The sequence below is a fragment of the Falco punctatus genome (genome assembly GCF_963210335.1).
Source record: "Falco punctatus genome assembly, chromosome: 3".
In the NCBI taxonomy this organism is placed as follows: domain Eukaryota; kingdom Metazoa; phylum Chordata; class Aves; order Falconiformes; family Falconidae; genus Falco; species Falco punctatus.
Window position 1 is genome coordinate 35,294,040 of NC_137582.1, and position 27,912 is coordinate 35,321,951.

The window sequence follows — 27,912 nt, forward strand, 5'->3', positions numbered from 1 at the left end:
GTGTAAAATCAGATTTTTATAGAGATCATTTTATTCTATGAACTTTAGATAATGAAACTGAAAAATATTTAAATATCATGGCTCAAACAAACATTTTACTTGCTAATATTAGTGGGATAAAAGAGTCTTTCCTACCTGACTTGAAGTGACAATTATAATAAATGCATTTCACCTGTGGCCATGGTTTGAGATCATTCAGTAATCTATACACACTGTCAACTCTCAGCTGAGATTAGAGTTTTAAATTCAATTATTTAAAAATATATATAGCATTTAAATTTCCTTCAGAATTCTGTTATTTAATAGGTGCTAACACAAGCTTTTTATCTCCTGCCTGAGCCTCAGAATACCCAGTTTCATAATTCACTATTATTTCTAATTGGAGCTGTTAAGTTAATAACTGATGAACTTTCTTAAGTTCTCCCACTATCTTCGGTACATTTTTTTTATGTGGGTAGCATAGAGTGCTGGGGCTTCCTTTTTCCATCAGCTTATGATGTAAAATACTGGAAGTTAAAAATAACTTGGGCTAGATTCAGAAACGTACTTAATTGTAGGTTAAACTAAACCCCTGAATGTAACATATGAGATGCTTACTTTTTAAGCAGCTTCCACTCTTCCTTTGCTTCTTAAAGCAGATAAATTCACTTTCAGCACCAATTGCCCTGATGTGAAGTATTAGTGGTCAAAGTATTTGCATGTAGAATAGGGAGACCTTCAGGAAACACATTCAGCATGGTGATGGTTGGAGTTCGTCGAACATATATTTAAAATTCTTACCTTTATTTTTAAATATAGATTATTCTGTTACATCTGACTCTGTATATACTTCTATCAGCCCCTCACTCTCCATTATTGGTGAGAAACCAGTATAACAATGTGAAAACTAACCTGCAAGGGACCTTGTTCTGATTGGATTAAGCTACCTGTAATACACAAATTAGAGAGAAGTCAATAATTCAGACCATTACTATCTTTAGTTAGATGCAGCCATGATTAGTATTTAGCATAATAATAAACCTTCACTTTCTGTATATAGAATTTAAACTACATGGGAGTTTAAGGACCTTTAGTTAATCCATAATAAAATATTGAAAGAACTAAAAACAAAGCTAAATTTCTAAACCAGCACAATTTACAAAAGCTCATTAACACTTAAACCTGTGTCTTCTCAGAAAATTAATTTTAAATTCCAACTGCAAATGCATCTTCTTTGGGGGAATAATAACCAGTGGATTCCTCACTGTTGTCTAAAAGTTCAATGGTGAGACGAGTATTAAGTATTCACACTGTATTAGGTGAAGTATTGCTTTTCTCCATCCCAGAAACCAGACTACAAATTTGAAATTCTTCAAGTTGTGTCTTATCTCAAATTGTAGGTTTATACCATCTTTTCAAGGTTTGATACTACCATCTCCTACTCCGAGTTAAAGTCATTGAAGTTCATGAGATTATTATAATGAGTAAGGTTTATCCTTTTAAGGACCAAATCTCTAAATTATTAATCATGCAAGTGTTAATTTATTGTTTTAATTTTTACTCCTTTTCTTGTTCTGATGCTTAGTATGACACTCTTTCAACTTAAAGAACAGCTCAATAAATTATATTAAAATGTTTGAAAATAATATTAAAGCAACAGCTATAGAAGCATGGATAAAAATCTAAACCTGAAAAAATAAGAAAGAAAGAAAGGGTATCTGTGCTCTGATTACTAGAGCTGTTGATATCGGCACTGATGCTTCTGCTTAAAGCTTCTGACAACCAGCCCAACAACTTACATTACAACCATAAACCACCTCTGTTAAGAACTGAAATCTCTTAAAGTGTCTATATATACTTTGAATGCCAAGATGCATTAGCCTATGTACATACAGCACCTGAAGGAAGTCGTTCCCCTGATGTGTTTGTCTTTCTATTGAAATGAAGAAAAAAACAGTTCACCATTTCAGGGCTGATAATGTCAATTAAAAATGTCTGTGATGCCATTATACTTCTCCAAGTAGTAAGGAGAAAGTATCCAGAGATGTACCTCACCCCTTTCTCCATTCAAATACACACCAAATATAAGCAGTAGGAAACCAGAGGGCTTGTCCCAGGCAGACTCCTAGGTACCTGCTGTAAACCATGCGCTCTTCACTGAAAAGCAATCTGCTGGGTAAATCTTCCCTCCTTGTCCTTAAAACTACCCTGTACTAAGGAAAATAATTACTGGAACTCTAAACTTTGATTTTGTCTAACAGTATTTGCACCTTAGACTGAAGATGTTTGCTGCTATTACAGTGTTGATCTCCTGCTTTTATATGTTTATATTTTAACTGTAGGCATACTCATGGAAGTAGAAACTGTCCTTTGCTGCATTGGAAATAACTCAAAGTTCTGAAAACTGGATTTTTTTTTTCCTTTTATTTTTTTTTTCTTTAGAGACTGATGAAACAAAGGCATTTTCTGTTATCTTTCAAATAATTTTTGCTACTCTCCTAATCAACATTTCCTCACTTTTGGTCACCATTTTTGATATTTATATAGAATCTTAAAATAATTAAGGCTAAAAGGAACCTGTTGAGATTAGCTAGTCCTATGCCCTGCTCAGAGAAAGGGCAACCCAGCTTAGGTTGCTTGGACCCTTGTTCAATCAAGTTTTGAGTATCTCCAGTTTGAGTATCTCTGGACAACCTATTCCATGATTTGATCCTTTTCATGATGATAAGCTTTTTCCTTATTTCTGGTCACAATTTCTGATATGGAAACTTGTGTCCATTGCCTCTTCTCTATGTGGACCTCTGGGAAGAGTAGAGCTCTGTCTTCTCTATGCCCTCCCATTAGGTAGCTGAATAAGATCTCCCTGAACCTTCTCTTCAGGCTGAACAAACACAGCTTTCTCGGTCTGTCTTTGGGTGCTACGTACCATCATGTGTACTGCGTGCCCATGACTTCCCTGGTGGACCTTCACTAGGCACTCACTGGTTCATCAATATCTTTCTTGTACCAGTGAGCCCCAAACTGGACCCAAGCAGTACTCCAGATGTGATCTCATAAATATCAGATAGAAAGGAAAAAAACCCTTCTTTCTGCTTGCTGCTTACACTTCCCCTAATGTAGCCCGGTATGGCAGTATATCACCAGCCTTTTTTTGCCACAGAGGCATGATTTAGTCATGAGGACCTCCAGATTGTTTCTCAGGAAGCTACTCTCTAACCAGTTCGTTTGTACTGTTGTGTGGGTACATACAGGTAGAGGATACAAAATCTCATTGTCCTTTTCTTTGAACGTTATCAGATTCCCACCAGGCCATATATCCATGCTGTCCAGGTCCATCAGAATAGCAGCCCTGGCCTCCAGTGTATCAACCACCCCAGATCACCAGTTTGGTGCCACCTGCAAGCTTGCTGAGAGGGCACTCTACCTTCTGGGTCAAAAATAGAAGTATTGATTCCTGAGATACATCATTAGTAACCAAGCACCAGTTGGACTTTGTACCACTGTTCACAATCCTTCAAACTTGGCAGTTTTCCACCCATTTTATACTTCATTTATGCAGATGGCACCAATATGATATATAAGTATACTGTGGGAGATTGTGCTGTAAGACTCGTGATTATATCACATCCCTTGTGCATTTTCCTGCATACTACTATAAAATGTGCCCCACTCATGCAGTCAGTTTTCTTCTAACATGGAACTGCTGTTGACATCACTTTTCCTTACTTTAAAAAGCTGCAAAAACTTCAATAAGAGAGAACCAACTCTATAGGTCCTATTCTGTAACAATTCCAAAAGTTCTTAACACTTTTGATAAAATTCAACAATGTTAATATAAGTAGTTAATGTAATGGTTGATTTTAAAAGCAGAAGTGATTAAAGTTACTATAAGTTTTGTTGTTTTTTTTTTTTAAATAACCCTTTGTAGCACTACTGCCATCCTGCTTTCTGCCACTCATCACTCTCCTGTCATTCTTCTTTCCAGACTTTCTTCATCTGCCAGGCTCTTACAGAGCTGCTGCAAAGACTCTGACATTTAGCCTTTTCTGCTTAGCTTCTGTCAGTCAACCCTATTCCTTGTTTGAACTCTTTGAATGCACTTTGCAAATACTTGGGTAGTGTCAGGCAGACTGCAATCCTGAGATTGACTGTTTCTTTTTCTCCAGAAAGCCTGCAATCGTACCAAGTGTAACTGTTTGCCTACTTGTCTTATAGCCTATCTATCACTCCCTTGGTATGGGACGACCTGAGAACTATCAGATAATGGCTGAGCCAGGGCATTTGTATCACCCCTGGGAAAACACCTGTCAGCTATTATGTACAACCCAAAGTTCAGTAAGCAAGACAACAAGGAAGGCAATAGAATCAAGAGAAGAGAACTAGTTTGTGGCTTTCAGAAAGCAGGTTGGCCAGAAATCATTGCTAGCTGTGCCAATCAGTGTCTCAATTGGCAGTTTTTTAGTGTTTGGACTGTTCAGATGCATCTTGCTGGTAGATTGGGATATGTTCTGTGACTCAAGCAACTTCAATCATATTTTTGTGGCTGTACTGTTGTTTGTAGGAACATTGTTTCCAAGATTGGATGGGTGAGAAATGACAAAGCGTTACTGGACAATTTGGAAATCCTAATAAGCAGATGGGTATTTTACTACCTGCATAACTGAGCACACTACCTGCTTTATTAAAAACAGGAGAAAAGGCTTTAAATGAGAACAAAAGACAGGTTAAATGATAGTAAATAGAAAGGCTACATATTCACAGAATTCAGAAAATGAAGATACTCTTTTCCTAGGATTAAAAAAAAAAGTTCAAAATTTAAACTGTTTTTATCTCTTTTACATTGCATAGATAAATCTGAATCGATGATGTAGATTTGATATCCAAGAGTTCTGGAAAACTTTTTCTAGAATTAAACTTTAGGTATGGTCGTAATTCTGCAGAAGATTTTCTACAAGTGAAAGTTACTTACTAACCATAGCATGCATAAAGAACACACTGATGAATAAAACCTTTCCAGTTCATTACAAGATCATCTACGGTGCTACAAAACCACTTAGGCAGAGACAATAGTTCAGAAAGGGACAACTATTATCGCTAAGTAATTCTTACAAAAATTATTTTTCATCAGAGGTTGACTACCTACTTAGCTAGACTACAGGAACAAGTAAAATGATGGTCCTTACTCAGAGTAGTTCAGGATCCATTAAGGGCATACAAAAAGTAGAAGAGAGACAGCAGCTTCCCCAAAATCACCTTACTGATAAGAGGCAGAGGGAATATTATAAGCATGACTTAAACAGCCTTTTCAAGTGGCTAAAACTACTTCCCAGAACAGCCACAATCTGGAGAACAACACTTAGCCAGATGTTGTGGAAGCATGGATAATGACCGTAAAAATGGGTTGCTAATAAGCTGAGCATGAGCTTTTCTGACAAATGAGCTGTTAGAAAGCAGTAAGCTTGCAGCAGGTGAGGCTCACTTGAACTGAATGTTGAGGTAGCCTAAGTGCTCTGCACCAGTACAAGACGCTCCCCGGGGAGCTTCAGACAGCATCAACCTCCCTCTTCCCTACCCTGTCTTAAAAATAAAAAAAAAATTAAAATAAATAAATAATATAAAAAAGTTAATGTGACCAAACATTAGGACAGTGAAAACAAACATTTTTTTTCTATTTTAAAATTTAGACTTTCTTACCTTCTGCAGTGCAGAGCATTTCTGTCTGCAGCTACATATATATGGTACAGTGATATGGTTTCTGAGTGAAACCCCTGATTGTACCCACTTACAGTGTGCTGGCTCAGTTCACAGACTGTCTTTTGGTTCATGACAACCAGGCCACTTTTGGAGAAAGCTAAAATGGGAGCTGTACTCCAAACATGCATCAAATGCTCTCCTGTACCTAATGAGGACAGAGACTGAACCAAAGAGAGGTACTTCAGATGGCTTCAATCATGTGTTGTTAACGCCAAACTAAATCTTGGCTGGAGTAAATCCCTGAATATTGTACAGGGAAAACGTAAGAATTACAGTGCAAACAGTTTTGATTACTGGTACGTTTCTGTTTTGCCAAATAGCTTTCTAATATAAATGAAAGTTCAATATCCAAAAAAGCTCCCTTTTCTAAAATCTTCTAAATGCTGAGCCATGGGTAAGAAACAGGGGGTTACACCAGCATGCCATGGAAAAACCTTCTGAAATTTGGGAAATATTTCTCCTCCTGCTTATCAAAATAAGACCTCCTTACAAATGCCGTTAGCAAAATTATTTAAACTGGCATTTCCTTAGTTATTACATTAAAGATTCAAAAATACATAGATTTTATGTTTGGCACTTTATATGTATTAATAGGCCGTGCAGTTACTTGTGCCTCTGAGAAGCTTTCTGTGCATGGCTTAGATTCATTTTAATACTTGCCCAGCAGCAATACACACAAACCAGCTTGCTTCACTGGGCAAAAGGAATGCAGCTCCCATGCCTAAGGTTATTTAGGGCAGAGTAGCTTCCTGCTTCTGCTGAGAGGGAGCTTATTACGATGAAAAGGGACTGCGTGATTAAATTCTTAGTAGATTCTTTTAGAGCATCAACATACAGAAAGGTTACTTACCTTAAGTAATAGTTCTTTGAGATTTGTTGTCCATGAACATATTTATGTTGTGATTTGTGCATAGTCACGTTCTGAAAGAGTTTTGGTTCAGCCATGGACCTGTCCCTCCCTCCAGTCCAAATGCAGATTTTATAAAAATGTGAATGAAACCCCATCCCTCAAACCTTCAATTTCACTGTTTGTCTAGTAGGACTCAACTCTGGACAGTAATATAAAAAAGTGGAAAAAAAATTATAACCTCCTTGACAGAGAAAGAGAAGCAAAGCCAGTATTTCTGTATAATCCCAAATTCTACATGGTATGTAATAAAAAAAGCTGAAGGTAATGAGTTTAAAATGCCTCAGAACTGAGGCTGTCAGGCTTATTTTTTGCAGTTCTCTCAAGCTGACAGTGCTTTGTTTTTGCCTGCCCTAGCTCTAATGTCAGTTTTTATTCTTGACATGTGGCTATTTCTTTTTTTTCTTTTATTTTTGTATGACACAACTACAGTTTTATACAGATATAAGTAAGAAATAGGTACTCTGTGTAGAATGAGATACCTAGGACTAGTGAAATGATGCAGCATTGGTAAATGCTTGGTATAATAGGAGAGGCTTTGAGAACTGAGGGCATAGAATCCATGCAGAGGAGTACAGGCATAGGATGATAACAGATGGGGCACAGGCTCACTGATGGTCAGATAAGGAATATTTATATCTGGAGCTGGACAAATCTGATTTTAGGGAGAACAAAGGGAGCAATGAAATAGTGTCTAACATATTTGAAAGGCACTATGTGTAGTACATTTGGGTGTAACATGGAGTTGCAGACCAATGAAGAAATAGTGTACAAGTGTTTCAGTAAACATAAAGATTGCAGTGAAAACAAAAAAATAATTCTATGATTAAACTTGAGATTTCAGTTCAGTTATACTAACCATAAGTTCTTGGTTTCATAAACAACGTGTACATCTTTTGCCCATAAACAAGCTTCCACAAACAGTCGCACAGTGGGTACCCTAAGTATGTGCAGGTCTCAGGCTCTTTAGTTAAAACCATTTACCTCTGTGTGCTTCCTCAGAAGTATCAGCATTAGTACTACAGAAGTAGCACTTCAGACTATGTGCTGTCATCAGCTAAGTTAAAAAGCAACATTCCTCCTACCCCTGGTGGGAATGCAGCCATAAATTGGCCAAAAATGAGGCCAAAACACTCACAGGCTACTCAGGACTTTAACTTTAGTAGGCTTTACTGGAATGCCATAGGAAATCAGTCTATCTCAAAAACCAATAAATGCTACGTTGAAGACAAACCAGAAAACTTCAGATCAAATACCAACACCCCCACGTCTAACAGTGAATAAAAAGCAGTGAATTACACATTGCCTTCCATGGAGTCATCCTTTTTTTATACCTTCTGCAGCACTGGGGAAAAAACATGAGTGTCCTTTCCCTGGAAACCACTTTGGGTGAACAGATTCCAGCTGAAGATGCTATAAATGGGTATAACCGCCTGCATATCCAAAAATGTCTACAGACAATCCCACAAAGCAGAGAAACTTGTAGCAGTCATAGCTTTGCTGTCTGAGGACTCCTAAGAATTTATACTGTGCCATGCTTCCCTTTAAAGTACACCAAATAACCATGCCTTACACAGTGTACTATAAGAAAATAATGATGAGAAACTTTGGCAAGTAGAGGGAGTCAGCTGGAAGTGACTGAGGAAATCCATGTTATAAACTGGTAGACAGAGTTTCAAATCTCTGCTCCCTAGACAACACTGGTATCTGCCTTGGGGAACAGCCTCACATCTAGTCAGAACTATTAGCAATTGCTGAATGTCCTTGAAACTGGAAATATTTGAAGATATCCCCATATTTTGTTTTCCTGCATCTACCAAAGAATTTGGTATTTTTTTTTCTCTCTCTCTGGCTGAAACAGAATCAGCATATTTCAGGCTGCAGAACTCACTTTCACCTCCCTCAATCATCAAATTGCACAGGCCTGTCACTAATTTCCCTATCAGCCCCCCTGACTGATTAATGGGAAGGAGCAGATGTCCAAGTCTGTATCTATCCTGGCAGACAGCTTGCTCTGTTATTTACCTGCATGACAAGTGCAGCCCTTCCTCATGCTGGAGAGCCCAGTACCAGAAGGGAGAGTCTGGTATTGACCAATGTGCCTGCCTACATCTGTGTACTGGAAGTGCACATCCATTGCTGCAGCTGCAAGGAAGTAACTAATTATAGACTGGCGCTAGTAACAGAACAGCACTGAAAAAGTGCCACCATCAATAAAGGATGATGGGTTCTTGTGGAAAGAAATTCAAGTTTCCTTTTCTTTTCAGAAATACTAAATATCTTATACTGATATTTGCATGCATTTTAATCTAAATTGAGCAGGAAGTCCCTTGTGTTTGTTCAGTTTCCCCAGACCTTTAAGAATTCCAAACCTGAAAATTTACTGTAAACTGCTGAGAGTAGATATAGAGAAAAAGAGGCAGTAGCAACCATTTACAGCTTGGCGAGAGGAAAGCAGAAAGAAGAAAATGGTATGGTGGAAACAAGTATGTTGGATTATGCTTCCACAGGCTCTAATGATTAACTTGCAGTGACTGTTGGCAGAAATCAGTTTTTGCCCTTTGCTTTTCTGGCTACTCAGGGTCAACAGAGCTCAGGAGATGCTGAAGAAGAGGTATTCATCTAGTTCTAATTGGCATAAGTGCTCTTGTTCAACCACGTCTGGAAAATATTTTTGCTTTACAACAAAAATATCTGGAGAGCTTGTTTTTAAGAGATTGTTTTTATTAAGCAAATAAGAGCAACTCCTGCTAGTATAAAAACAAGTGACCCAAATAACTTCTGATCTTAAATAAGAAAAACAATCCTGCATAAAGTTTTACATAATTCAAATATGTTTTTTAATTTAAAATATTTTTTGTGATTTTTTTAAAAGGAGTTTTTAGTCACACACTCTCAGAGAATGTGTGTCTGTAGAGCTGAAAGGTTCAAGGACTGGTCTACAGTTTTCTCTGAGCCTCATTTAGACTGATTAAGGATCAGAACTTCAGAGTCTGCTCTTTGACCCAGCAGATGCAAAGATGTGAACTAGGATCTGCCAGTACCTTTTATACTGAAAACTAAAACCCTTTTGTACTGAAGAAAAGTATAATTTTTAACATCTGGCATCAGAACTGCAATTGTCTTCTGGTGAATTCTAGTCCGAGGTTTGTTTTAAGGCTGTTGTAAGCAATGTTTACATCTATGCTTCCAAACGTATTTAATTTTAATAAGAGAATGCTAGTTTAATCTATTTTTACAATCAGGTTTTGAATAGATTTAAGACATTTGAGCAGCCTTCTTATTTATGTGCACAGAACCGATAAACTTGTATGATGGATATAATGTACTTATTCTTGGGCTCAGACTGGAGACGATTGGTTGAACTCATCAGCAAGTTGCTAGCACAACAGTCCTCTAGCTACAGCAGCATAACCAGCATGACTGAAGCTTGCAAACTGTTAATGTGTGAATGTTTTGCAGTTAGGGTCTATGTGTGAAAACAAACAGGTTGAGTACATACAATCTTCTAAAGGGCAAGAACAGATCTAGCCCCCAAGGAATTAAAGTGGGAGATGGTAGGGAGCATCGTTAATAGAATATCTCTGTTTTCCTACTACAATATCTTTCCTACTAGGGAGAATATTGGTTAATTAATAGACTAGAATAAGACAGTTTCATACATGAAAAGTGAACTGATGACTCTTTTCAAAGGACAAAGCCTTCAAAACCTGTTGGCTGACCAAGGGAAGCAGAAGTACATCTCATCACACCTTGTCCAGCCATGAGCTTATAGGATATTGACTTAAGATATGGCAGGTTTTTTAGAATCTATTGAATAGAGCCTCATTTTTAATCAGTAACTGACTTTTCTTCATGTTCTAGACTCTTTACAGGTGGAGAATAAAAATGATGCTTTGGGAGAGTGATCATGCATAGGGAAGGTAGTTCCTACTTAACTCGCTGGGAAAACTTGACTGTATCAGGAAAAAACACCCTTTCACTCTAAAAAGAAAATTAAGCAAAGGATAATAACAGGCATTAAGTAGAAAAATGCTGTTGCAGAGAAAGGTGTTTTTTGTACTCTGCATCCATGATAGACAGAAAAAGAAGTCATGAGTTCAAATCATGGACAAGAAGATACAGCGTCTTTAGAAGTGATAGCCTTTTAATGGGAAACATAACAAAGCACTGCAATAGATCATTCAAGGAGGTTTTGAAGTCCCTCTGCTGCCCACCCTTGAATCTGTCAAATCATGAAACATGTTTAAGACTAGCTTGGAATGACCTGAAAGTAACTCTTATGAAAAATCCAGAATTACAAATCTTGCCTTAGGACTGGAAGGGTAACTGGGAAAGCTCTTGTGATGCTTTCACATTTTTTGATACACTTACGCTAGTTCACACTGTCTCTTCAGATTTTCTATTTTGCTAATAACTATTAGCATAATTCAATGGTGAAGATGTGGCCTGCTACGTGACTTAAGAAGAAACAGTCTGGCATTTGGAAAAAAACAACTGGACGTTCACTAATTAAATAGTTTCTCAGTTCTGACCTGCTATAGGTGAATCTGTTGTGTTACAGAAAACATACTTCTAAGTGTATGAATCCCTCTAAAAGTTAAAAGGATGCTGATTTGCTTATTTGTTTTTTCTAAATCTGGAAACACAGGGGACTATTTTACCCTAATCCATGTTTTAATGTATTTGGGGAGGAGTTTCAGTTAACTAGAAGAGTTGGATGAAGCAAAGACTTTGCTCACTGTTACATCCTTGGCCCGAACTGTAGAACAGTGTATCCTGATAGCCCGTGCTATCAGGTATTATAGGTTTGAGCCAGAAAGTGTCTTTTGCCCTTTTGGGCATACTCTCCCTGTTACTTCTTTGTGCTAAGATACACTATGTTTTGTACTATGTGTTGTAAATCTATGCTATCATGATGAGAGCAGAGCACTGTTACAAGATCTTCAAGATAAAACTCAGTGATGTAAGAGTCAAGAATTTCCCTGGCCACATCAGGAGCAGTGAGATAACCTAAGCAGCAGACCCTCCTCTCCTCAGGAAAGGAAAGCACTCATCCAGCTCTAATGCAGGATATCTTGCATGTAAAATATTTAATGCAACAGTTTAGCAGGACACCTATGATACATTGGTTGTTGATGAGGTCTGAAAGCAGTAACTGAGTTTTTAAAGTGAAGTTTCTCAGTAAATTGATTTGCTATTCCTTTGGCCAGACATCTAATATCTAATTCGTTTGGCTTTCAATCACGTTTTAATGAGCCTACTTTTCTTTAGAAGTTGCAGTGTAATTCAGAAACAGTTAATAGGCACAATGATATTACCTTAGTTTGGAAACATTCTAAAGTATGTGGCCAGTCATCATTAATTCATGTGGGTTTCACTGTAGCATTAATCATGGTAAATTAATTCACTTTACAGTTATGTGTGATATGTAACTTAATTTACAAGAGTTTCTCAGTAATTTTGCAATTAAAATGCCATTATCTTAAAATGTTACCTACCATCTAATCTCTATTTTTTGAAACTTTATTACAATATTTTTTGCATAAATATAAAGACATCAGCAAGATTCTTAGTTAAAAATGTCATGTAAGCAGAAGTGCTTGTACTAGGGAATGTTAATCAATTTCTAAGAGCTGCAGCCAGCGAAACACTTTTGCGAAGGCAACTCAGTAATCAAGCAAGTATAAAAACATTTAAGGAAACTATTCCACCCATAATGCTCATCCAATACACCATTAGGATATGATTTCCACCATACAGTTCTGCTATTCTGGGGTGCTGGAGCATGGTGGGAACAGCATATAACTGAATATGTTGCAAAACATTTATTAAAAAATATTTCAGTTAAGATAAAGTCAAATATGAAGCTTTTGATTAACTTCCATGGCTGCTGAAGTTCTGTCTGTATTCATTTCTACCAAACTAACATTTCATCTTAACAAAAATATATTAATAACATCACTAAAAACATGATCTAAATGAATATCCTCTATACTACCAGGGTCTGGTTGGGACATTTTTCTCATTTCCTCTGATACATTTAAATTTCATGAGTCTTAGCTCTAGCCACCTAAGTTTACAATAAAAGTAATGGAATTGGAAGCAATGGAATTGTAGAAGTAATATATAAACATACAGAAAACATACATACTAATACTTGTGCATTATGTATCTGTGTAATCTTCACATTTAGATAGATATAAGAAATCTTAAGGAACACAGGCCAGTAACATGACAGGAAGGAGTTTTAGCACAACCAATGTCATAACAAGTAAAAAGTACAGTAAGTTTTTTTGTGTTTGTTTTTTTTTGGTTTGGTGTTTTCTTTTTTTTTTTCTAAGTGATATTACACTCTGTATCTAGCAGTAAATAAAATGTGAGAAGTAACTTGTTCACTGGTTAAATGAGTAAGAGACCAGCATGAGATAGCCGGTAAGACCTGCATTGCTTCATTTCCTGGTGATAGCTGTTGCTAGTAGTGCCCCAACAGAACTTCATTTTTCCTCAGCTCTGCGGTTACTTTTTATAAAAAATGTAAAATAATAGACTCATAAATGGGTACACATAAATGACAGAAATAAGTGCTGTCTCTCCACACTCGCCCAAGGAATTCTAACAAGGCTTTAGCCCACATTACCCTGGGTAGAGAACTTAGTTCAGATCCTCATAAAAAAATAAATTCCTACTTTTACAAAAGACTCTTGAACATCTAGTTTGCAAGCTAATCCTACTTAAAATTAGCAATTAACTGTGAACCATGATTGTGTATAGTTCTATACCAACAGTACTGACTACAACTCTCTGAATTTTCAGTAGGTTAATGTCAATGACTATGTACTGGATTAAAAACTGGGGTGAGGAAAAAATACAGAACAATCCCCCTCCCAAGACCTACATAAATATCTACCTACATTTCTAAAGCTTTCTTCTCTTCATTAAAAATAAAATAAAATAAAATAAAATAAAATAATAATAAAAATAAAAGCAGCTCTTGAATTCCTAAAGGTAGAAATCAGGGAGAAATTATTCAGAAAAGATGAAAGAGGTCTAAAGATTTTTCCCTAGTCTACGGTCCCTGACTAGAAAAGCAAGTAAGAAAGTGGACTCACTGAAGTCAAGTGCATGACTAGGTACTAAGTAGAAAAGTATTTCTGCCCCAAGCCTTCATAATCACATTTTTAGAGAGATAAAAGAACACAATATCCTCCAAACACAAGGCACAAGTGTTTGAAAGTCTGTCTGGGCTCAGGTGTCTTTTCCATCCTTTTCCAGAAGTGAATAGCACTGAGTGCACCCTCAGAAAGTTTGCCAATGACACCAAGCTGTGTAGTGCAGTTGACACACTAGAGGGAAGGGATGCCATCCAGAAGGACCTTGACAGGCTTGATATGTGGGCCCATGCAAACTTCATAAAGTTCAATAAGGCCAAGCGCAAGGTGCTGCACATGGGTTGGGACAATCTCAAGCACAAATACAGGCTGGGCAGAGAATGGATAGGGAGCAGCCCTGAGGAGAAGGACTTAGGGGGTGTTGGTGGATGAGAAGCTCAGTATGATCGGGCAATGTGTGCTTGCAGCCCAGAAAGCCAACTGTATCCTGGGCGGCATCAAAAAAGGCATGACCAGCAGGTCGAGGGAGGTGATTCTCCTCTGCTACTCTGCTTTCTTGAGACCCCACCTGGAGTACTGTGTCCAGCTCTGGGGTCCCCAGCACAAGAAAGAGATGAACCTATTGAAGCAAGTCCAGAGGAGGCCACAAAGATGATCAGAGGGCTGGAGCACCTCTCCTATGACAACAGGCTGAGGGCATTGGAGTTGTTCAGCCTGGAAGAGAGAAGGCTCTGGGGACATCATATAGCAGCCTTCCAGTACCTAAAAGAGGCCTACAAGAAAGCTGGAGAGGGACTTTTTAGAGGGCATGTAGGGATAGGAGAAGGGGGAATGGCTTTAAACTGAAAGGGTGTAGATTTAGATTAGTTATTAGGAAGAAATTCTTTACTGTGAGGGTGGTGAGACCCTGGCACAGGTTGCCCAGAGCAGCTGTGGATGCCCCATCCCTGGAAGTGCTCAAGGCCAGGCTGGATGGAGCTTTGAGCAACCTGGTCTAGTAGAAAGTGTCCCTACCCATGGCAGAGGCGTTGGAAGTATTAAAATCTTTGCTTTAGCAAATAATTTCAAATACAACAGTAGCATTGAAGAATATAAAGATATCATATGTTTGATCTTTAAGGTTCCTTCCAACCCAAACCATTCAATGATTCTATGAATTCCAGTGGTCTTGAGGTATTACTTATAGTTGTCTATATAGATGGTTTTCACTTTCTCTGATTATGGCAAAATACCTATCTGCAAGATTCCCTCCTTTTACACTATTGCAGTTTGTTATTATAAACCAATAAAAAATGTTATTTTCAGGACTGTCCCTCGCTGCAGAAACAAGTGCTCATGTGTCGCAGTGTCTATTTGTGAATCAATCTGGAGACAAGAAATCCTCAAATGTAGATGCCATCTTGATGTAATGGTTCTTCACCTAGTCCTATTGAACTCAACAGAAAAACTAATTGCTTGGGTGTCATACTATTGATTTTATTATATCCTTCATTTAAACTCATTTCTCTATCTCAGAAATAATGAATAAGGTGTGGAATATAGCACTGGAAGTACCCAAAGGGGAGTCAGCAGGTGTACTTGAAGCAGAGAATGTTTACATAGCACAGCAGTTGGATTCTTCCTCTTAAAATTTCTGAATGGAGCATAGTGATGAGAAAATAATATGACAAGAGGGTATGCAAAAAAAAGCATAGCAAGATTCAGCTGCTGATATTTGACACTGCACAAAATTCAGGCTTTAGAAGCGCATTTTATCTGTAGAGAACACGAAAGAACTTATTTCAACGGCTAAGTGTCTATGCTCAAGTTTGTTTTCTTTTTAATTAAAGATGCATGTTTAGTGGAAAAGATGTGCTCTGTGGCTGGTCACAGTTGTTAGGCTTATGGCAGGAATTATTTCTAGGAAGTCTTATAGTCTGCATTGTTCAGACATTTGCCTAAATTATTGTAGTGAACCCTTCCTTCTCTCCTTAAAATATGTGAAAAGTAGAATTTGTTTCTTTACTGTTAATATGCACTCAATTTAGTTCTGTAATTTGCTGTCCAGAAATATTCCAATCCTGAACAAATAATTTCTTTAGCATCCCGTTTATCTATACTTAGCAGTTAACATAGCAGATACATATCTGTAAGTGTTCCTCTTTTTGCTAGTTTCAGAGATTAGACATCTTCAAATGTGAAACTTCTGGAATATTAGACCATGGAAACAGTGAGGGTCCACCTTTCACACTTTCAGAACTCTGCTATAAGTAACAGAAGTTGAATGAATTTTTAAAAAGTATTTGTTTCAAGACCAAATATATAAAGTTCAAATGGTAGCATAGTTTAGTAGAACTGCAGTAAAAGATAATTCTTTTTGTGCATTCTTCCTTTTCAGTTGAACACCTAACTATAACACCTTGATTTAAATGCTGAACTGTAATACAGAATGAACACACAGACAAACAAAAGCAAACCAAAACTAAAAAAAAACTTAAAAATTAAATTGAAAGGTCTTGGTAGCAAAAGTAGCCAAGTAATTTTGCTCACTACCTTTCTGTCATATTTTCATATTTGAGGTTGCAGTAGTTTGCTTTTTTTTCTTTCTTATACCTGCCCCCCCCCCCCCCCCCCCCCAATTGCCTGGGATTGCCTGGGAATCAACATGTCACTCCATTATAATATTGCAAAAAAAGTTTGCATTTCAAAATCCATAATGGGAATCAGACACTTTCTCTAATGAAAAGGAGCGATTCTGATTGCAGAGAAGCCAACAGCCTTGTAATTAGGGCATTCACTTGAAAACTGAGAAAGCTAGATTCAAGTCTCTATCATATCAGCTTGATCAGGGACTTCAATGCAGGTCAATATCCTAAATAGCCAACTCTGTTGCTTTGCAGCATAAGCCTCTCTCTTCGCCAAAATTGGTGTCTCTCCTATTTCAGGGGGAATGGGTGGTAGTGGTGGTGGCAGCAGAGAACCTGTCCAGATCCATAATGAGCTTTATGCGGAAGGTTTCATTGCAGGCATTACAATTCTGCAGAAAAACCTCAGCCTTAATGACAGTGGTTTACAATTTTAAAATCCACAAAAAATATTTCTCATAGTAACTTCTCTTCTCAGACGAAGCTTTCTGTAGTGGCTTCTGGGTCAATGATTGTGTGGAAGTATAACCTAAAAAAATGGTGTGATATTAGAACTACAGATTTTGGTATAAATCACACAGACTCCATGCATGGTATGATTTTTGTTTAAGCATGGTTCTTGCACAGGTTAAAACTACTTCTTGTGTAGACATGTAGTAATGCAAAAATACATAAAGTAGGTCTCTTGCTCCTTATTATGTAAATCCATGTTTAAAAATCTAGATTAAAAAGTAGTACCCCAGACAAACACAATTTTACCTGCAAAGTTCTCACCATTCTACCCCACAAACATGGAAACAAGTTGTCTACTAAAATGTTTGACAATTTCCAAATCAACTGCTATAGTAAGAACGGCCTTTAAGTAGCTTGATTAGCAACCTTTTTTCCTGCTTCCCAGGAAATAGCTCTTTAGCACCATTTAAATATGAGCCATGCAGAGTTACAGCTTTTAGTACAAAAGAAATACATTGAGCAGTAGACAATTTTCAGACCAAATGAGATATAAAGGTCATGAAGAATGAAAAAAATCTGAAGCTGCCTTTATCTAAATAAAGATCTGAATTGAGTACAGTCAAATGACACAGTTGGCAGTACAGGTGCATTAAGATATTTCACCAGGATTTACTCTGGCAAATATTCATTTTAACTCATATGGATGGCCCAATTACACTGATTTTGGACTAAACGCATCAGAATACCTTTTGAAAGTTAAATTTCTCTATTTAACTGAAATTGCATTCTGCAAGATTGCCTCAACCCAATGGTGGCACCATTTCACATATGAGCAGAGACAAGGCTGTATACAGCAGCTGGGCTCCTGGCTCCAGACATTGTTCAGGGAAGTTTCCAGAAGTAATTTTTTTTTTGGTGTGGCTGTCCTTACTGCTGGCTGAAAGAGGTAGATTGTGTAACTTTTCCGAACCAGAAAAGCCACAAAGCTGTACAAATAGGATTTCTGTTCCTGTGTGATTTCAAACACTTATTTTTTCTTTTATGGGGCAAAGTGATGCAATACCTGAGAGCATTTGGCATAATCGGGTTTATTCTTGAACCCTAAAATCAAATGTTATTTTGCTAAAGAGATTGACTTGATAATGCTAACACACATTCACAGATTCTGTGGACATGAAATATTGATCCTCAAGTGAGTGATTTTTGTAATCCAGAGATGCCTTCTATTACAAAACCTTTTTAAAGCAACTTCAGGTACTAAAATGTAGAAAATAAGTATTAGTAATCACCAGTTCTAGATGGTGAGAGAAAATTAATTACCTAGAAGAGCCAGCATATTATGTGTTGTTTCTAGTTGAAATCATCCACCAGTCAAATAATGGTACAAACCTCTTTGCTTTGATTCCTGTAGTTGGTGTTTTAAATAAGAACTGGAGTTGATTAATTTTGATAGAAACTTCAGACTGTTCTTTACTCAGAGGCAGTAGCTGAGATGTTAAAAATATCCAGAAAACATATTTGATTTCCTACACTATTTGTCTCCATTAAAAGAACAGCCAAAGTGACCACATTAGTTGTATTATGGTGTAGAGAGATAACTAACAGGACTTTCTAAATCTCAGGTAACACTCTTAAACAGGCAACTAAAAAATTTCAAGCACCAGAAGAATCACTTTGTAACCTTCCCAACATTTTTTTTATGATTCAGGAAAAGAAAAAGCCTTGCTTGCTGATAAGAATAGAATAAATCCCACCCATTTTTCCTAAAACATATCTCCTGGATTAAGGAACAGAAAAAAATTTTCTTTTACAGTAGATTTATAAACATAATTGCATGTAAATAATAAAGATCAACAATAAACCAGAATTGTAGCACCTGGGGCAAACCCAAAAATAAATAAAGTAATAAATGAGGAAAAATTAAGTTTTGTATGGTACGCTTAAGAATAAAAAAATCCAGGAGATTATACATAAATATTTGCTGCACTCAGTACTTAGAATAGAAAAAAATATTTATCAAATCTGTCCAATCCTATGCTTATTAAATGGGAAAACCTTTCATCAAATAAAGTTATATGAGATCAAAACTTATATTCTGTCAGATGTCTGCAAGATTAGGTGGGCCATATTTATCCCTAGGAAAGAGCATTTTTAATGAGTCTGTTGTGCGTGGAGTGTTATCAGCCCAACTTCATTTGTGTTTCACAGATGGTTCTACAATAAAACCAAATGATTTAGTACTTTTACTATTTGGGCAGAATGTCTCTTGCAGGGTGTGTGCATAAATCTGAATGTTCCCAGATGCATCGGACTTTGTGCACACATGCTGTCAAATTTTCTTCTATCACTGTCTTGACAACGTTTTGCACTTTAAGCAGGTAGGGAAACTAATGCAACAGCAACCTTGACCAGAGCAAGTGCCATTGAGGCAATAAACTGAAGTAAAGCAAGCAAGAAACATCTATCATAAGAATATTAACTGGAACAAAATATGAACAGATTAGGTCACTTGGCCTGGATGTGATGTTAGCATACTGTGCAGCTGGACAAATTTGATGACCCAAGTAGATGGCCTTGCCTTATCTTATTTATTCACTTCTGTTTAGTAACATCTCTAAACATTGCCCAACCTTCCTCTTTTTCAAGTAATTCTAAGTTCCCTAAAAAGCAATTATTTTGAAGGAGGCAGGCTTGATCAGGGCAGTTGGGCTAGATGGCATCAGAACGATATTGTGATTGTGTGATTCCATGGGATACTCTGACCAAGATGTGATATTTGCATTCTGCTTTGTCGGAAAATCACTGCCATGCAGATCACCTCTCCAACTAGGCTCTTCAGCCAATTTTTGAAACACCCACCTCCAAAACATATGCACATCTCTCTAATCAATCATCATGTTGCTTCAGAGAGCTCTAACATTTGCAGAAGGATCGAATTACTTTAAAAAATAAAATCATGCTAAAGGCGGCCCTCATGAGAAAGCTTCCTCTCTTTGTGAGAAGCATGCATAGAGAGCAGAGCCACACTGTGATGTGCTCTTCATGAACTTTGAATCAGCTAGAACACTTGTTTTTGCACAGTGATTTCATTCATACATGCAGCATACAATCATGCCTGTAGGTCACAGAGGTGTTCATCCCTGTGGATAAGTTTAAATATAACATGACAGGGTAGAGCACCCTTCCAAGCGTAGTGGGAAATAACCAAAATCAACAGTAACTCTTGAAACAGCAGAAGTTCAGTAAAATAACATCTGCCGGCTGCCTCTATCATCTAAAGGCAGATGTGTTCAGTGGAGAATGAAATCACAAGGTTATTAATTTTTAAAAGTTTTTCCTTTTTGCCCACATCAACCTTCTACTCACTGTTAAAAAGTTCATCTTCACCCACTTGCTGATCTTTCATAAGACCTTGAACGGAGGAGAAAGGTTATGCAATGCAATTTGAGAGCAATATTGTGCGCAGTAACACTAGGCTCTTGGTAGTACTCTCCATCAGCAATATTGCTAGACTTTATAGAGAAGGAGGACAGGTCCAGCTGTGAAAGCAGAGAGTTTTTGGAAGAATCATATGACAGTAAGTGAATGAGCCTTAGTAACCTTGTGAATGTTGAATATCTCTCTGAGAGAAAAGTATTCCTAGACTGAAAGGGTTTAAGTGTTGCCTGTCATCATTCAGCTTTATATCTGTTGTCCTGGATCCCCCAAATTGCCTGAAACTCAGCAAGGAAGGGCAGATAACAACACTATTGAGACATAGTTAGTGCCTGCCAGCTGTTCAATCAGCTTTTCTAAAATATACCATTTCCACACTATTTCTCCCTCATTTTCATCACAGATCTAATATTTGCTATTTCATGCCCTGTTTTCAGCAATATCCTCTAGTTCCTTTTGCAGCTTCCTCACAGTGATCCATGCAATCTCACAGCATCCTTGAGGATAGCCTTGCTTTTCTCCATTTCCCATTCTGTGCTTTTGTCCCAGCTGCATTCATATCTCTTTCTCAGTGTCCCAGGCTCCCAGTTTCCCACATTACTCTTTGCTCCACCCCTCTCCAAGCACAACTGCCCATCCTCCCCAGCTCACACAACTCATGCCCCTGCTCCCCACACACCTCTCACCTCTTCCTCACCTCTCAGGCTGCCTGAGACTCTGCTTCCCTCCTGGCTTCTCTCCAGCTTCTCCAAGATGCCACCACAGGAGGAAAAGGACCAATTTTCAGGTATGATCTACCAGCAGCTCCCCACATTTTATCTGGTCTCTTATTGTTTTTCTTGAAAGATATGTCTTGTTTCCCACACAAAGCACTAGTATCAGGGTAGTGTCCAGCAGCCAGCAAGGCTTCCTCTGCTTCTAACTTTCAAAACAAACAATAGGCTTCTTCAGCTACAAACACTTTTTTTTTTTTTCTTTTTCTTTTTTTTTGGGGGGGAGTACTGTGTCTTAGTTGGTTAGTCACCTATTTCAGCCTCATGGACTGGATGTGATCCAGAAGCCGAACACTGAACATGCCAGATTTTCAATATTGTTTCTAGGGAAAGACATACTCTACAGAAATTTCCTACACTTCAGCGAAATGTTTCCTGGAGGGGAATCTGGGGGAAATAAAAGATCCATTTATATTGTTGAGATTCAAGGATAGCCATGACTTAAGTTATTTTTCCCTCTTAAGATGCGAAGGACCATCACTGATGCTGGAGTGGACCACAGAGAGAAGAAAAGGGGAAACAGATTCTTAATACAGCTCTTAATTAATGCTATCTAGTAGCAAAACCATGAAACAATATTCGATGAATCAGAGAAAGAGTATTATTTTTTCTGAAAATGAAGATAAGTAATCAATTTTCTGTGAATGGTGCAGATCTGGAAAAATAGTTACTGAGTTCACAGTATTATTGGAGGTGAACACCTGGATTTTCATATGTACATTTGTGCATACGTCATATGACAGTGTATAAGGAGGAAAGAGAGAGAGGAGAGGCAGAGTATCAAGCTAAGGCAGAAAAATGCCTGTTCTTACCCATCCCCATCAAATTGTCTTGACTATAGTTTTTAATATATACTTTCACTGCTTTTAAAAAATAACTCCATGACCTGTTCTGGCTGTGTAAGTCATGCCCAAACACTGCCCGATTCCTGCTGTATTGCATCAGGATCCATTGAAGAAATATGCATCTCTCAGTGAGGGACAGAGAAATGCTTTGAAGGTGCTGATTCAGCCCTAGGGGCATAAGGACGATGCAACAGTGATAGGTAGCAGTTAATAAAAAACTTAGCTAAGCTACTTTTCTGAAAGCTTGAGTTTATAGTCACAAGGGGACCCTTGGCAGGCCTACCCTTCTTATGTCAGAACAAACACAAATGGATATAAATATTCAACATATAAAGAGTGTTGCAGGGAAAAAGTAGGTATATTCCCTTTGCAAACTTAAAATCTATAACTACTTTATGGCAAGCACATTTTAAATTTAATGAGCAGGTCTGAAGGGTGATGTATGGTGCACCTAAAGGGGCCTAGAAATGTTGCACAAGTAATGGATGCCACACAGAAAGATTTAAAGTTGTTCTAGAAGCCAAGTAAAAAGGAAGGACAGATGAAAAATATTAAGTATTTCATTCAGGTCAGTGTGCTGCTCCTTACTGCATTGACTATACTCGGCTAAGGGGTGTCCTGGGAAAGAAGCCATAGTTTCAGTTCCCTGCTATTCCTTTCCTGCAACCATGAGCTTGACCTTTGTACTGACAGTAAAGGAAAAAAGAAAATTGTTGGAAAGTCTCACCTTTCCTGCAAACCTCATTGAATAAGATTGCTTGCCAGCTAAAATCTGTGAACTAGTCCAAGAATATTCCGATGAACATGTGACATGGACTTCTGTTTTACCCCAAGTGCAAAGGATGCAGTTTCCCATAGACCATATATAATAAACAAATAAAAAACCAAGGCAATTCTGTAAAGTGGTTGATGCTAAACAGTCAGGAATTGCTCATCTACCATTGTTCTCCTGCCATCACTTGTATTCTGCATTTTGTGTATGTCCTTTCGCCCTCTGGTCACATTTTCATTCCCTACACTTAAGCAACCTGAACCAACACCTAGACTGTAGTTTGAATGTTTGGATGATTTGAGGCTGGCTGAAGTTCTTGCTTGCAAGTGTGACTGAAGCTGGGCCTGTGGGATATGGGGAAGAATCAAACTAAAAAGTTAAGATTCTGAGTGTGAAGTCAATGGGCTACTCTAACAACACCTTCAGTATGCAGCACAGTAGAGACTTTTGGACCAAATGTGCCCTAGCACAGGAGAAAAATAACACCAAACTCAGTATGTGTCAATACCAGCAATGTGCAAGCATTTTTATTCAGTTCACAAAAAAGGATGGGAGAAAAGGAAAGGGGACAAAAAATGAGTTGCATTATGCTCCTCTCCCAGTTCTCAGCAGTATGACAGCTGAGGTTTTACCCTACCATCCCAAATCTTCAGGCCTTGATGAGCTACAGCAAGAGCAGGGAGCTCTTGGAGCTCTCTGCTGACTGGCAAAATTACTGAGAGGCCTCTTCAGCTATAGAAAAAGAAGAGGGCGTGTTTACAACCAGATGTGGGGCTGGGAGATGTGCAAAGCTGTCTGGAGGGCACAAAATGATTGATGTGGGGCTGGGAAGCATATAATTAATTGATGTTGCTATACTAAGAATGCGTAGTAAGTTGCTGTAAGTCTGGAGGGACACAGATTAATTAATTGGGGCTTAGGGAGAAACTGGTGCTCTTAGTACCACTGGGCAATATTTTATGCAAATATGTGTAATGTTATGCAAATTAAAAATCTACTGGGGTTTTGTGCCATAAGATATTGGCAGAGATGTGCCTGCATTGTAAAACAAATTCTCTCTGCAGCTACAGCCTGACTAGAATTGAGTGAAGAAGGTAAAAATTATGTATTTTCAAATATTATACTGTTTGTAAAATTTCATATTAAAAATACTTTTTACTCAGATGCATACAAAAGCATTTCATTTTCCACATATGGTTTTATAAGTGTGCATTGGGCTAAATAACTAACTGTAAAAAATATAGTAATGAAATTTTCCAAATTATTTGAAGACCTCTGTGTGTCTGAGCTCTCATCTGGCAAGATGTGCTGCTTGGAAGGATAAATTACTGGATGCCCATGAGGAGAACAGCATTTCAGGGTAATGTGAGACGTAGTGTGAGAGGTAATGCTATACTCTGATATAAGAGAAAGAGAACGAATCCTGGCTGCAACTACTAAAATAGGGATCTGAAATATAAGGGCAGTAAAACCCTAATCTTTTCTGACCTGATGTCAGCCCAGACACACAATAAAGAACCATCAAGGATTAATCATTTGAGGAAGGGATTCGAGAAGAGTTATTGTACTCTCTGCTAAATTTTGCAAGACTTCTCTGAAGAGAAAACATTCGGGAATGTGGTTGATGTGTGATCATCATTTGACGTACTGTGGTAATTTAAAGTAGAATATAGCTACAGAAGAAGAATGAGATCACTAATGGAAGTTTCAAGAAGCAGTGACTCTAGCAAGAACAGTGCACTTTCTCCAAGTGAATTTGATTGTAGCCCTTTGCACTAGGTTAATTTCATCCTAAGAAAAATACAATTAAGACATTAAGATGGTATTAAGCTAATGGCATTATTATGTTGTCTGTCTTTTTTTTCCTAAGGACAAATAACTTTACAACAGTCAGAAATCTGGGTGCAAACATGTCTCTGCTTGTCTGGAATGGAAAAGTAGGTTGCAATAAAATACAAGTTATGGGCCTGATGGGGAAATCTTTTGCTTCTGTAGCACATAAAACTAAAAGAATCTCTATCTTATTCGCAATTTTAAAATTTTCTTACAGATTATTACCAATGTTGTTAATATCTACCTAAGTATAAAAATGACTTTGTAACTAATACATATAAAAAAAGACATTTTGTCATTTAGAAAGCTTAGTTTTCTAAATCTCATTCACTCCCTCATTTCTTTAATTGTAAATGTCACTGGGAAAAAGCTGCTTGCTTCTGTCGGCTAAATTAAGTCAAGCCTGTCATTAGGTGGATATTGCTAGTCTAATTTCTAAAGGTGATGACACAACAATACCATTTGTGTAATTTCTATAGATTTTTTATTAATATCAAGCATAAATCACCAGGGACCATAATGAAATTAAATGCCTCTCTTTTTTTCTTGATTTACTCTTTTTATCCAAAGAGACTGCAGAGTCGCTGTCTTTGGAGGTTTCCATGGCTAATCCAGACAAAAAAATTCAGTCTGGTGTGGTGTAACAGACCATAGAACTTCCTTGAATTAATTCTGGGCTGAGCTAGGATATATCCTTTATAATAACACCCAATGCTTATTTCAGAATTTTTGACTGAAACTTTTGGTAAACCGTTCCTAATGGCCACACTGTTAAAAATGTGCTCTATTTTGAGGGTTGCTTTTTCTCACTTCAGTTTCCAGCCTTCAGATTTTGTTGCACCTTTCTCTCCCATGCTGAAAAGCAGATCATCAACATGTCAGATATTATACTTAGAGCAGTCACACTTTGACTCTGATTCTTATTTTCATATTTATTTTCTATTTTGATATCAATTTCTTCTTTTCTTCATCATTCATGAGATGAAGCATTTTTATGCTGTCTGCAGAATTTATCAGAGATTTTTGTTGTCTTTCCAACTGGGTAAAAGGATGATTAAAAAACTGATTCTACCATGAACTACACTAAAGACACCCATCTGCTGTACGATTACTTCCTATTTACCAGTCTTTTGAGACTAGTTTTTAGTCTATTTAGTGTGCACCATACCTATGTCATAAGATAGTTTCTTAATCATATTTCCACTTGGAATGAATCAAGTGCCCTACAAAAGTACATTACATCAGTTCAACCTTAATAAATGGTGTTAAAATATAAAAAAGATACACATTTAATTTCTCAAGCCCTATTTTCATGCTGACATTAGTAACATCATCCCTATGTTCATTCTTGATCTGTCAAGTCCTGCACCAGCAATTTCACTATTTTTAATGCAATTTAAAACAATTATGATAGGACTATTGTTACATAGCTGTCGTGGTTTAACATCAGCCAGTAACTAAGTACCACACAGCTGCTTTCTCAGTCCCCCCCAAACCCAGAGGGTGGGGAGGAGAATCAGAAAAGAATGTAAAACTCAAGAGTTGAGATAAGAACAATTTATTATTTAAAATAAAATAAAACATAATAATAATAACAACAACAAAACAACAACAACAAAACCAACAGTTATAATGAAAAGGAGGGAGAAGGGCAGAGGAATGAAATCCAAAGGGAAGGGAGAAAAGATAACAAGTGATGCACAACACAATTGCTCACCACCCGCTGACTGATGCCCAGCCAGCCCCTGAGCAGCCATCCCTAGGCCCTGGCCAACCCCTCTGAATTTATATACCAAGCATGATTCCCATGGTATGAGATACTTCTTTGGCTAATTTGGGTCACCTGTCCTGGCTGTGTCTCCTCCCAATGTCCCATGCCCCTTCAGCCCTCTCGCTGGCAGGGCCCGAGAAACCGAAAAGTCCTTGACTGAGTATAAACATCACCCAGCAACAACCAAACCCATCCGTGTGCTGTCAGCATTGTTCTCACACCAAATCCAAAACACAGCGCTGCACCAGCTGCTAAGAAGAAAATTGACTCTATCCCAGCTGAAACCAAGGCAATAGCCTAGCTCTTGTACCATTTTAAATTATTTATATAAGTTTCTTTTTTTTTTTTTTTCCTAGTGGGCGTGCTCGCTTGTGCTTCCTACCCTCAGAAACAGGCCAGATGACAGCAGCCGACAAGACAGGAGTGTGAGGATGTGGTTGAGTGTGATGTCCAAACTGTCTGAGAAGACATTTGCCCATCAGTGACCTAGGTCAAGAGGAAAACAACCACTGACAGGGTTAAAACAGTAACCGTGGAATTACCAGAAGACTTTTTGGGAAAAAGAAGTTAGCTAAACAGAAATGCAAGTGCAACACTGATTTGTAGTGGGAAGGAGAAGTGGGGAACAGGGCAGCGGGGGGGTTGGTGTGGCCCTGCCAGACACAGCCCCATGGTGCACGGGGGTACCCTGGCACCTGCACCCCTGCCACCCTCCCTTGAGGGGTGGGGGTGGGGGTGGTGGGAGAAGCGCAGCCACTCATCTCCCACAGCAGGAGGGTGCTATGTCAGGGTTAATTCTAGAGGAGGGTTTAGAAATTTTGTAGTAATTTCTGAAAATTCAGCAGGTGCATAGCATTGAGGTTTATCTCTTGTAATTGGTATGGGTTGTGAGTTCCAATTAATTTTGTGTTGCTAATAAATCAATAAACCACTTCAATCCTGATTTGGTTTAAACTATTTGAACTGAACAACTTATCTCTGTGAAAATTCTACCCTTCTGAAATTCTTACTCCAGTTCAAGACCTGCTGAGGATAACTCTTCCAAATGTTAGCAACCAAGAACCTCCCTGGAGAACATCCCTGCTAGTTCTTTAGAAATACTGGGATGAAAATTAATTTCCAGGATTTAAAGATAACTTATTTTATAGCTCTGTAATTAATGCTGGAATGGAAACCATGTCATCATCATTCTGTGCTCTGTATGTATGGGGCAATTTCCAGATACAGGAGAAAAAAAGCTTTACAGATATATCTATATTGAAACCAAAACAATGAACACCACACGTTTCTTCCCAGCAATGCTTTGATTCCCTTCTTTCAAATTCTCTTTGTCCTTTATGCTTATATATGTACTGATAATTCTGATCTAATTTAATTTTACTACATATTCTATTGTTTCAGTTACCTACAGCTCTCTCAGATTGTGAGGGTTTTATGGTGTGTTTTTAAGCAGACTAACTTCTTTTCATGATTATTTCTCTTTTGGTAACAATGAAAATATTTTAATCATTCCTGATCATATTTATATTCACCCATTTGAGCTCTTTCTCTGAACTGAGCTTGCTCATGTCTATTTTCAAGGTTTATAAAATTGGCTTTTATGAGCACCAAGCAACAAGAGAAGCAAAATTACTACATAAACGCAGCTTGTGAC

At 37.8% G+C, this 27,912-nt stretch overlaps 1 protein-coding gene across 9 annotated transcripts in view; it reads right to left on the reverse strand.

Annotated features, from left to right (window-relative positions):
- The window catches only part of RALYL (RALY RNA binding protein like), a 404,596-nt gene that overhangs the window by 163,751 nt on the left and 212,933 nt on the right, over positions 1 to 27,912 (reverse strand). For 3 of the 9 annotated variants that reach the window (XM_080381897.1, XM_080381896.1, XM_080381893.1), the window contains exon 1: positions 1 to 27,912. This exon is cut by the window's left edge and continues 39,560 nt beyond it; it is cut by the window's right edge and continues 6,215 nt beyond it. The exons of the other annotated variants lie outside the window; for them this stretch is intronic. The gene's annotated coding sequence lies outside the window, so the exon portion shown is untranslated. 9 annotated transcript variants of the gene reach the window in all.